A 12,354-nucleotide genomic window follows, 5' to 3' on the forward strand; every position below is an offset into this window, starting at 1 on the left:
CCTCTGAGGGTCTGAGGGGAGAAGGAGCCGCGCAGTTTTCACTCACTCACCTCCCTCTCCTGCGATGGAGCCGCAGCCTCAGCACCAAACCCCCGAGTCCTACGGAAATACCCGAGTCTTGCCGGAAGTACCCGAGATCTGCCGGAAATGTCCGAGTCCTGTCAGTGATACCACTGCCCGGCCGGAAATACCCGAGATCCGCCGGAAATGTCCGAGTCCAGTCAGTGATACCAATGCCCGGCCGGAAATACCCGAGATCCGCCGGAAATGTCCGAGTCCAGTCAGTGATACCAATGCCCGGCCGGAAATACCCGAGACCCGCCGGAAATGTCCGAGTCCCGGTGTAGTGACCTCCTGCTCCGCGGAAAGAGCTGGTGGAAATGGTTGACTGAAAGGGAAATTGGGTAATAATTACTGGAAATACTTAAAATACCGAATAGGGACTTTGGCTTTGAATTGAGTTTAGTTATTTAGTGGTTGTTGTGTGTGAAATGTTGTTTTGCATAATAAAAAGCTGCAATTCACTTCAAATTGGGGAAAGTGAGGGCTGCAGATGCTGGAGATCAGAGCTGGAAATGTGTTGCTGGAACAGCACAGCAGGTCAGGCAGCATCCAGGGAACAGGAGAATCGACGTTTCGGGCATAAGCCCTTCTTCAACACCTCTTTCACTTCAAATATACAAGTAAATTCTGTGGGCGGTGCGAATGCAGCAGGCCTGATAGAAAGAAACACAGAGTAAACATTTCAATTCAACAGAAGAAACATTCTTGTACTCCAAACACTAATTCTGCTTATCTCTCCACAGGTGCTGAGTACCACCATTTCATCTGTTGGGTCCCGTGCCCACCAAATGCAAGTTCTTGCTTTAACTTTAAATTCTCCGCCCAAACAATTATCTTAAACATTCATCCTCAACATTTTGTTGTACTCATTTAGAAGGTGTGTCTTGGCTGGCCCAGCATTTATTGTCCTTGAGAAGGTGGTGGTGAGGTGCCTTCATCAGGGATGTGCGGCAGTGAAGGGGCTGCGATTTAAATGGGAAGGGAGTGGGGCTAGGGGTGAAGTTAGTTGGGAAGGCGATAGGTTGGGGGTGATGGTGATGGGTCGGAGCAAAGGGTGGAGTGGATAGATGGGAAGGAATATGGACAGGTGAGAGAAGTTTAAAAGGGCAGTGCTGAGTTGGAAGGTTGGATCTGGGATAAGGTGGGGGGAGGGGAGATGAGGAAACTGGTGAAATCAACATTGATACCGTGTGGTTGGAGGGTCCCTAGACAGAAGATGAGGCACTGATTCATCTTGGATTGAGGTTGGGGGGGGGGGGGGGGGGGGTTTGGATTTGGTTTGGATTTGGCATTGATTCAAACGGACATCTACTTCAAACCCACCAACTCCCACAGCTACCTGGACTACACATCCTCGCATCCCTCTTCAGTAAAAACACTATCCCTTACTCACAACTCCTCCACCTCTGTCGCATCTGCTCCCAGGAGGAGCAATTCCATTCCAGAAAATCCCAGGTGGCTTCCTACTTCAAGGACTGCAATTTCCCCTCCAGCACATCTCCTCCACTTCCCACCTGTCCAACCTTGAACCTCATCCATCCAACCACACAAAGGATAGAAACCTCTAGTCCTCTCCTTCCACCCCACCAATCTCCAGACACAACGCATTATCCTCTGCCATTTCTGCCACCTAAGGTCAGACCCCACCACCAGAGATATATTTCCCTCCCCACCCCTTTCAGCAGAGACCATTCCCTCCATGACAGCCTTGTTAGGTGCACATCCCCCATCAACCCACTCTCTACTCCTGGCACCTCCTATTGCCACTGTAAGAGGTGTAAAATCTGTGTCGACACCTCCTCCCCCCAACTCAATCCAAGGCCTCAAAGGATCCTTCCATATTCAGCAGAGATTTTACTGCACATCCATAAGCCTCATCTACTGTGCAGAAGTGGGTACTGCAGATGCTGGAGATTAGAGTCAAGATTAGAGTGATGCTTGAAAAGCACAGCAGGTCAGGCAGCATCCAAGGAGCAGGAAAATCGACGTTTCGGGCAAAAGCCCTTCATCCTGATGAAGAACTTTTGCCCGAAACGCTGATTTTCCTGCTCCTCGGATGCTGCCTGACCTGCTGTGCTTTTCCAGCGCCACACTTTTTGAGTCTGATTCCCAGCATCTGCAGTCCTCACTTTCTCCACAATGAGCTTAGCATTCTTGAAGAACTCACAATTGAATTGTCTTCGGTTGAGCTGTTGAGGTATTCTAGAAGGCATTGGATGGTCATTTTGACTGAAATGGTGTGCCAGGATATGACAAGGTTGTCACCAGGTGGTAGAACAGCGCAGACACAATAGACTGGATGGCCTCCTGCATCATAACAATTCTATGATTCTGTGAGTTAGTTAGCATATAGGTTAAATTTAATGGTCTAATTGGTTCAATTGAGGCCAACTTAAATTGAGTGACCAATCTGATAACGTTTATAAAGAAACATTTCAACTGTGGGAAACAACAAATGCTGGTGATCACAGAGGGTCAGACAGCAAGCTAACATTTTTAGTGTGGATGACTCTTCATCAGAGCTGAAATAAAGTGTGGAGGGGACAGCATTTATGCTATAGTTTAGGAGTGGAGGGGGAGGGCGCAGATCTGGGGGTGTGGCAGGTGTAGTGTGCTGGTGGAGAAGAACACCTCCACAAAGTCTTTGCCAAGAGTGGGATATCCCTACAACTTCATCTGCAGATGCCTAGCAGACAAACAGCGCGATGAGGACATGTCATGACCTAACTCACTTGCCACTCTATCTTATATAAAAAACATCTTGGAACTGACAGCCACAATTCTCTGACCATATGGACTCATGACAGCCCATACACTGACATACTCAGGCAACAACTCACCAGAACAGAAGACCCTATACTCATCATGTGCAAGATAATTGTAGTTTCCAAGATTCCATGTAAAGACTGCTCAACACACGATCCAGGACAAACAGGCAGACAATTAGCAATCCGCTTCCAATTAGCCATGACCATCTGTCCCTCGTAAGATGACAAGGACCACAAATTTGACTCAGACAACACTACAATAATAGCTCAAGCTAAACAGAGGACAGCCAGAGAATTTCTGGAAGCATGGCACACGGACTCCATCAACAAACACATCGATCTAGACCTAATTCCACAATCACCTGATGAAGGAGCGTCACTCCGAAAGCTAGTGTGTTTCCAATTAAACCTGTTGGACTATAACCTGGTGTTGTGTGATTTTTAACGATCTAGACCTGTTATACCAGCCTCTATAACGAACAAGCAAAATTGGCAATCAGAAGCAGGAGGAACAGAACCAAATAAATTCCAGAAGACACGTACAGCAGCACTTCACAGGAGGCTCCTGAACACTGAAGATGTCACCTGGACAGGAGGCAAAACGTCTGCAAATCAATGTTCCAGCTCAGCGAACATATTCACAACTATGGCAAAAGAAAACAAGGAACAAGTTAAAAAAAAATTACTTGGCAAATGGACAAACTTAAATTATATCCCATATTAAACGCCAAAACTCAAGCACATTCAGTTATCAATGGGTTGGACAGCCCAAACAACTTCGAGAACAATTGTGGCTGTAAATTTGCAAAAAATACGATTTCTGAGGTTGAAGAGTCCAAACTACGAGGGTGGAATTCTCATAGATCTTTTTGTTTTCTGGAAATGATATCATATTGTCAAAGCATCATACTGGACTCAATACATTGATCTCTCTCCACAGATGCTGCCAGACCTGTTGAGATTCTCCAAAATTCTCTGTTTGTTTCAGATATCCAGCATGCACAGTAGTTTGCCTTAAGATCTGGCTTTCTTGTACAATTTAGTAGAATTGTTCCTCTTGTAGAACATAGTTTGTATGTGTAATGAAATGCTGGACAATCTTTTGGCAGGTGACCATAAGGTAAGATATGTGTGATACAGGATTTGGGTGTTTTACTGTCCTTGTTGGTGGCTGCAGTAGTTGTTACACAGTCACCCACCTGTAAGGCATGGCAACGCTGCTGCAGTTGCTTCGAACTTCAATCGTTCTTTTTTTGAGTATGTGATACAATCTTTAGATCTTTACGTCTTGCAATTCCTGTGGTGGCAGGTGAAGGTACCCGGAGGGGACGGTGGGTTGTTAGGGGGCGTGGACCTGCCACCGCAGGAATGCAAAACCTGCGCCCACACCTCCCCCCTCACCTCTGTCCAAGGCCCCAAAGGAGTCTTCCACATCCAGCAAAGTTGCACCTGCACTTCCACGCATGTCATTTACTGTATCCGTTGCTCCCAATGCAGTCTTCTCTATACTGGAGAGACAGGACGCCTACTCGCAGAGCGCTTCAGAGAACATCTCCAGGACACCCGCACCAACCAACCCCACTGCCCTGTGGCTGAACACTTCAACTCCCTCTCCCACTCCCCCAAGGACGTACAGATCCTGGGCTTCCTCCATCGCCACTCCCTTACCACCCAATGCCTGAAGGAAGAAAAACTCATCTTCTGCCCCAGGACCCTCCAACCCCACAGCATCAATGTGGACTTCACCAGTTTCCTCATTTCTCCTCCTTTCAAGTTTCAGAACATCCTTCTAATGGGAGGGAGACCAGAATTGCACACAATATTCCAACATTGGCTTAATCAATGTTCTATACAGCTGCAACATGACCTCCCAACTCCTATATGCAATACTCTGACCAATAAAGGAAAGCATACCAAGCGGCTTCTTCACTATCCTATCTACCTGTGACTCCACTTTCAATGAGCCATGAATCTGCACTCCAAGGTCTCTTTGTTCAGCAACACTCCCCAGGACCTTCCCATTAAGTGTATAAGTCCTGCTCTGATTTGCCTTTCCAAAATGCAGCACTTCGCATTTATCGAAATTAAACTCCACTCTTCAGCCCATTGGCCCATCTGATCAAGAGATGGAAATGTGTTGCTGGAAAAGCGCAGCAGGTCAGGCAGCATCTAGGGAACAGGAGAATCGACGTTTCGGGCATTAGCCTGAAGAAGGGCTAATGCCCGAAACGTCGATTCCCCTGTTCCCTAGATGCTGCCTGACCTGCTGCGCTTTTCCAGCAACACATTTCCATCTCTGATCTCCAGCATCTGCAGACCTCACTTTCTCCATCTGATCAAGATCCCATTGTACTCTGAGGTAAACCTTCTTTGCTGTCCACTACACCTCCAATTTTGGTATCATCTGCAAACTTACTAACTGTACCTCCTAAGTTCCACAAGGTTCTGTTTTGGGATCATTGCTGTTTTCATTTTTATAAATAATTTATATAAATGATTTGAATGCGAGCATAAAAGGTACAGTTAGTAAGTTTGCAGATGACACCAAAATTGGAGGTTTATTGGACAGCGAAGAGGGTTACCTCAGATTACAACAGGATCTTGACCAGATGGGCCAATGGGCTGAGAAGTAACAGATGAAGTTTAATTTAGATAAATGGGAGGTGCTGCATTTTGGGAAAGCAAATCTTAGCAGGACTTATACACTTAATGGTAAGGTCCTAGGGAGTATTGCTGAACAAAGAGACCTTGGAGTGCAGGTTCATAACTCCTTGAAAGTGGAGTTGCAGGTAGATAGGATAGTGAAGGAGGCATTTGGTATGGTTTCCTTTATTGGTCAGAGTATTGAGTACAGGAGTTGGGAGGTCATGTTGCGGCTGTACAGGACATTGGTTAAGCCACTGTTGGAATATTGCGTGCAATTCTGGTCTCCTTCCTATCGGAAAGATTTTGTGAAACTTGAAAGGGTTCAGAAATGATTTACAAAGATGTTGCCAGGATTTGAGCTATAGGGAGAGGTTGATTAGGCTGGGGCTGTTTTCCCTGGAGCTTCGGAGGCTGAGGGGTGACCTTACAGAGGTTTATAAAATCATGACGGCACGGATAGGATAAATAGACAAAGTCTTTTCCCTGGGGTCGGGAAGTCCAGAACTAGAGGGCATAGGTTTGGGGTGAGAGGCGAAAGATATAAAAGAGACCTAAGGGGCAACGTTTTCTCTCAGAAGGTGGTACGTGTGTGCAACGAGCTGCCAGAGGAAGTGGTGGAGGCTGGTACAATTGCAACATTTAAGAGGCATCTGGATGGGTATATGAATAGGAAGGGTTTGGCGGGATATGAGCCAGGTTCTGGCAGGTGGAACTAGATTGGGTTGGGATATCTGGTTGGCATGATCGAGTTGGATTGAAGGGTACCTGTTTCTGTGCTGTGCATCTCTATGACTCTGTGACTTGGATTCAGGCATAAGTGAATGGATTAGTAAGTTTGCAGATGACACTAAAGTCGGGGGAGTAGTGGACACTGTGGAAGAATATTGCAGGTTGCAGAGGGACTTGGATAAACTGCAGAATTGGGCTGAGAGGTGGCAAATGGAGTTCAATGCAGATAAATGTGAGGTGATTCACTTTGGGAAGAATAACAGGAAGGCAGAGTACTGGGTCAATGGAAAGATTCTTGGTAGTGTGGATGTGCGGAGAGATCTTTGTGTCCATGTACATAGATCCCTGAAAGTTGCCACCCAGGGTGATAGTGCTGTTAAGAAGGCATACGGTGTGTTAGGTTTTATTGGTAGAGGGATTGAGTTCCGGAGCCGTGATGTCATGCTGCAACTGTACAAAACGCTAATGCGGCCGCACTTGGAATATTGTGTACAGTTCTGGTCGCCTCATTACAGGAAGGATGTGGAAGCATTGGAAAAGGTTCAGAGGAGATTTACCAGGATGTGGCCTGGTCTGGGGAGAAACTGTTATCAGGAAAGGCTAAGAGACTTGGGTCTATTCTCATTGGAAAGAAGAAGGCTAAGGGGGGATTTAATAGAGACATACAAGATGATCAGAGGATTAGATAGGGTAGACAGTGAGAGTCTTTTTCAGCTTGTACGAGGGGACATAACTACAAATTGAGGAGTTCAACCCTGCCAAGTGTGAGGTTGTCCATTTTGGAAGGACAAATAAGAATGCGGAATACAGGGTTAACGGTAGGGTTCTTAGTAAGGTGGAGGAGCAGAGGGATCTTGGGGTCTATGTTCATAGATCTTTGAAAGTTGCCACTCAGGTGGATAGAGCTTGTAAGAAGGCCTATGGTGTATTAGCGTTCATTAGCAGAGGGATTGAATTCAAGAGTTGTGAAGTGATGTTACAGCTGTACAGGACTTTGGTTAGGCCACATTTGGAGTACTGTTCACAGGTCTCCAGTCTGAAAAGTAACACTCCACCACCACCCTCTGTCTTCTACCTTCGAGCGAGTTCTGTATCCAAATGGCTAGTTCTACCTGCATTCCGTGAGACCCAACCTTGCTAACCAGTTTCCCATGGGGAACCTTGCCAAACATCTTACTGAAAACTATATAGTTCTGCCCTCGACAATCCTCTTCAGTACTTTTTCAAAAAACTCAATCATGTTTGTGAGAAATGATTTCCCATGCACAAAGCCATGTTTTTTTTTATAGATATTTTTATTAGAAATTTAACATTTTTACAAGTTTACAAAAATAAACAAAACTCTCAGATATAAACATTGATATACAATTAGCTCAAATATACAATAACCATAATTTGACAAAAAAAGAAAAAAAAACAAAACAAAAAAAAACGAAAAGAAAAAAAAACACAAACAAACAAAACTCAACTATCTACTAATCTAGCCTACAACTAACCAGGGTGTATATTTAAGTCTCTTACATGCTCGGGATGTGTTAACATCAGATATGATAAAACCCGTATTCGTGCGGGATTCCTCCCCCGAGGGGCCGCGGACCAGCCAGGTCTGTAGTCTCAATTAAATAAAAGCCCTTGTTAGGATAGCCGAAATATCTGTATTTATGTAATTCAAAAAGGGCTGCCATATTTTATAAAATATGGTCTTTCGGTGCACCATATTTGTAAGGAAGTCAAGGGGAATACATTCCATAATTAGTCTGTGCCAATTTGAAAGTCCAGGGGGGCCCTCCGCCACCCAGTTCATCAAAATATTTTTCCTTGCACAGAAAGAAAGAATAGAAAATAGTCTCTTCCCGTACGTGTCCAGGGAGGGAAAGTTCGAAAAGCCCAAGAGGAGAGATACGGGGTCCACTTTTATTTCCATTCCTAAAATTTCTGTCAGGGTGCTTGCTACTTTAGTCCAATATCTACGGATCTTATGACAGGTCCATAAGCAATGTACAAGAGTGCCCACCTCTATTTTGCATTTAGGACACATTGGAGATGCTCCTGCCTTAAATTTTGCCAATCGAACCGATGCTATATGGGCCCTATGAAGTATCTTCAGCTGGATAGCCTGGGTTCTGTTGCAAATAGTAATTCTTCTAGCATTTTCCCAAATATCATTCCACGTTTCTGTGGAGATTTCTAGTCCCAGATCCTGATCCCATGTTTTAAGCAGATTATCCATATCTCCCGATACTTCATCATGTAGCAAATGATAAATATTACTGACGGAAGATACCCCCACTGGTCGTAGGACACTACATTCTCTATCGGATTTATAAAGACTATCTAATAACGTAGTCTTCTTCTGTATAAAATCTCGAATTTGGAAGTATCGAAAGAGGTCTCCATTGGGTAATCCGAATTTCTGACGCAGCTGTCCGAAAGACATCAGGACCCCATCCTTAAATAAATCCCCGAGACATGAGATACCCCTGGATCTCCAGAGTTTAAAAGTGGCATCTGTTAACCCCGGTTGGAATATCGGTGCATAGGGGGATGTTTTATGTGAATTACCCTCATTTTGCCGCATTATATTCCAAGCCTTGATTGTATTCAGTATTATAGGGTTTTTACAGTGATCTGTAATGATTTTCCTCTTGTCTGAGAATAAAAGGTTAATAAGTGGGTATTTTACTTGAGAAGCCTCGATGTCCAACCAGATTGATTGTGGATCAGACAAGACCCAATCAGCTATATAACTTAATAGGGAACTTAATTGATATTTCCTAAAATCTGGGAAGTCCAATCCACCCCTTGCCTGTGGAAGCTGTAGCTTCTTCAGCTTAATAAGGGGCCGCCTATGGTTCCAGATAAAGGAACTCAGCCAGCCGTATAATTTACATAAAGCTGTCCTCGGCAGCATCACCGGAAGCATTCTCATAGGATATAGGAGACGGGGCAGGATATTCATTTTGATTAATGCTATTCTACCCAACCAGGAAATTGGCAGGTCTCCCCATCGCTGGAGGTCCTGCCTTATCCTTTCCAATAAATACACAAAATTAGCCTTGGAAAACTGACCAAATACTGGAGTAATAAAAATGCCTAAATATAAGAAACCCTCCAGGGACCAGCGAAAGGGAAAAAGGGAACCGTCCGCTAAGCGGGGTATCACAGCAAGGCCACCCATTGGCATAGCCTCCGATTTTGAAAAGTTAATTTTATAACCTGAGAATGCACTAAATGTATTAATAACTTGGATTAAGCGAGGTATGGACATCAAAGGGTTACTGAGGAATAGAAGAACATCATCTGCATAAAGGGTAATTTTATGTTTACCTGTACCAATCCTTGGGGCCACTATATTAGGATCAGCTCGTATAGCTTCCGCTAGTGGTTCAATTATTAGCGTGAATAACAATGGCGAGAGAGGACATCCCTGACGGCAGCCCCTACCCACACTGAAGCTATCCGAGCCTAATCCATTGGTAACCACAACTGCTTTGGGATCACTATACAATGTTGAGATCCATTTGGTAAACACCTGTCCAACACCAAACCTCTCCAATGTGTAAAACAAATATGACCATTCGACCCTATCAAATGCCTTTTCCGCGTCTAATGAAACCACTACTCCTGGTATCTTTCCCTGATGACAAGCTTGAATCATATTCAGAGCCCTTCTAACATTATTGGATGATCTACGGCCCTTAATAAACCCCGTCTGATCCTCCTTTATAATATGTGGCAGTATCCTTTCTAATCTCAGTGCTAACGTTTTAGAGAGGATTTTAAAATCTACATTTAGCAAGGATATTGGTCTGTATGATGTACAATCTTCTGGGTCTTTTCCTTTTTTAAGGATAAGAGAGATATTTGCCTCTTTCAACGAAGGCGGGAGACAGCCCTGACTATATGCATAGTTATACATATCCATAAGTGGACCAACCAGTATTTCTGTAAATTCTTTATAGAATTCAGCTTGAAAGCCATCTGGGCCCGGCGTCTTACCATTTTGAAGGTGCCTAATTGCATCAACTATTTCTTGGGGTGTAAGAGGAGCATTTAGGACCGATACTTGTTCCGGAGTTAGGTCTGGAAAAGTCAAATTTTTAAAAAATGACTGCATCCTCTTCGTCCTATCTTCACAATCCTGTGATTTATATAACTCAGAATAGAATTTTCTAAAGGTCGCATTAATCTTTTTATGATCATGAGTCAAAATACCCGTACTTTCCTTGATAGACATAATAGTCTGAGGGGCCTTTTTTTTCTTTGCAAGAAATGCTAAGTATCTACCCGGTTTGTCGCCATATTCATATAACCTTTGCTTTGCAAATAATATTTCCCTCTTAGCCGTTTGAGTAAGTGTAGTATTTAGAGCTGTCCTAAGAGCTGTAATCCTTTGCAATTTAATAATAGAGGGTCTATCAGTGTATGCTGTTTCAGCCGCTTTTAAGCGGGCTTCAAGCAGACGCTGTTGTTCTCCCTTTAATTTTTTCTGGGTCGCTGAGTAGGAGATGATCAAGCCTCGCGTGTAAGCTTTGATGGTCTCCCACATCATTGACGGGTTGCTAGCTGTACCTGAATTAATTTCTAAAAAAGTTTTAAATTCTTGCGAGAAGTACTTTACAAATTTACTATCTTTCATTAAGAAGGGGTCCATACGCCAATGCCGAGGGGATGTCCCACTGTTCCTCGCCTTAGTTTCCATATATACAGCAGCGTGGTCAGAAATTGCTATATTACCTATTTTACAGGATGATATGGAATTTAAAAAAATTGAGGGGGCAAAAAACATATCAATTCTGGTGTGACATTTATGTGGATTAGAGTAGAAAGAAAAATCTCTACCCTGTGGATGAAGACATCTCCATACATCTACTAATCCTAATTCTTTGTTCAGATCCATCAATTGTCTAGATCTGGGAGATACTCCTGCAGTACTCTTGGGAATCCTGTCTATTTCCGGATCCATAATACAGTTAAAGTCTCCCCCTATAATTATATGACGGGCATCAAAAGCCATCAATTTTGAAAAGGCTTCCGTTATAAATTTAAAGGGGTGTGCCGGGTGGCAGTACAAATTTAAAATCCCATATTCCTCTCCATTTATGAGAGCTTTAATCAAGATATATCGTCCAGATTCGTCTTTTATCTGCTTTAGGATTTTGAAAGGGAAATTCTTCCGAACAAGAATAACAACTCCCCTGCTTTTTGAGCTAAAAGAAGAAAAAAAGGCCTGATCAAATCCGCCCTGTCGTAATTTCAAGTGTTCTTTATCTGACAGGTGTGTCTCCTGTAGGAGAGCTATATCAACTCTTTCCTTCTTAAGATTTGATAATATTTTCTTCCTTTTAAGTGGCGAATTACTCCCCTTGACATTCCAGGTGCACCACTTAACCAATTGATCAACCATAATCCTCTGGGCCAATCCGAGACCCCTCGGGAGGGGGAACCCTATCCAGAACATCCCGAGCATGGAACATGTAAAATTTACAAAAATAAACCCTCTTTAATACACCCACAACAATACAGTAAAAAACTATTTCTAAATAAAAAAAATATAAAACGTATCTAAGTGGAGACTTTCCCCCTTGTTCCCAGGGGGCATCACTTCCTCTCCAAAAATTCCTCATATCCTCTCCCAACCGATGCCCCACCCTTGACCCAGGCACTCCTCAATCAAATGAGGAAAATTCAAATATAATACAAAGCTAGAGTTAACAGTGAGCACCCCACCCCCACCCCTACCAACACCTGGGTATATTTGGTAATGTTAATACCATATATAAACATATAACTATAAAATTACCAGTTCAACAAATAATAATTAAATATGATAATACAAAATAACGAAGGGAAAAACAACCCCGCTCCTAAAGACAGAGGTAAAATCGAATAAGGTAACCACCTCCCCCCACCAACATTAACCAAATCCCCCAGCTTATATATACATATATATACATACACATACATATATATATATATATATATACACATACAGACACACATATACATACACCTCTCATATATACATAAAATAATAACAGAAAACAACTCCAAGGCGGGGGGGGGGAGAAAATCAAATCCCTCTCCCCACCCCCCATAATAATATTAAGCAATAAGGTAAGAAAAAAAAAGGGAGGGGATATAAACC

General features: G+C 43.5%; 1 protein-coding gene across 2 annotated transcripts in view; it reads left to right on the plus strand.

Annotated features, from left to right (window-relative positions):
- Positions 1-346: 346 nt before the first annotated feature.
- zdhhc22 (zDHHC palmitoyltransferase 22) overlaps positions 347-12,354 on the plus strand; it is a 57,931-nt gene continuing 45,923 nt past the window's right edge. Inside the window, exons 1-2 of one of the 2 annotated variants that reach the window (XM_087989525.1) lie at positions 347-404; positions 807-940. The gene's annotated coding sequence lies outside the window, so the exon portion shown is untranslated. Of the gene's footprint in view, positions 405-598; positions 684-806; positions 941-12,354 lie in introns of those variants that run through there. The other variant, XM_087989524.1, reaches the window with a different exon arrangement.

This window comes from Chiloscyllium plagiosum, unplaced genomic scaffold, assembly GCF_037043375.1.
Source record: "Chiloscyllium plagiosum isolate Xiang-an unplaced genomic scaffold, Cpla_swu_hap1 HiC_scaffold_8, whole genome shotgun sequence".
Classification (NCBI taxonomy): domain Eukaryota; kingdom Metazoa; phylum Chordata; class Chondrichthyes; order Orectolobiformes; family Hemiscylliidae; genus Chiloscyllium; species Chiloscyllium plagiosum.